This window comes from Charadrius vociferus, unplaced genomic scaffold (genome assembly GCF_000708025.1).
Source record: "Charadrius vociferus isolate BGI_N301 unplaced genomic scaffold, ASM70802v2 scaffold163, whole genome shotgun sequence".
NCBI classification, from domain to species: Eukaryota; Metazoa; Chordata; class Aves; order Charadriiformes; family Charadriidae; genus Charadrius; species Charadrius vociferus.
Genome location: NW_009648332.1, coordinates 6,835,837 through 6,836,125, shown reverse-complemented (window position 1 = coordinate 6,836,125; position 289 = coordinate 6,835,837).

Sequence of the window (289 nt, the reverse complement as noted above, 5' to 3'; positions counted from 1 at the left end):
CTGGAGGGACTCCTGGGAAAAGGAGACAAGGGGCATTAGCAGGAGGGGGGGTCCCAGCCTTCTCCTGTGAGAGGCACTGGCAGGAGCTGCCCAGACACCCCATGCCCCACACGGCGCTGGTGTGCAGAGCACATCACACCCGTGGTTTGGCACCCAGGCGGGGACACACAACCCCCTCTCCTGGTGGCCCTGGCTCTGTAGGGCACCCGTGTCCCCAGCAGTGGCCAAGCCAGCAGCTCCTGAATCATCTCCCCAAGCCCATACCTCCACACCCATCCTCCTGTCCCGG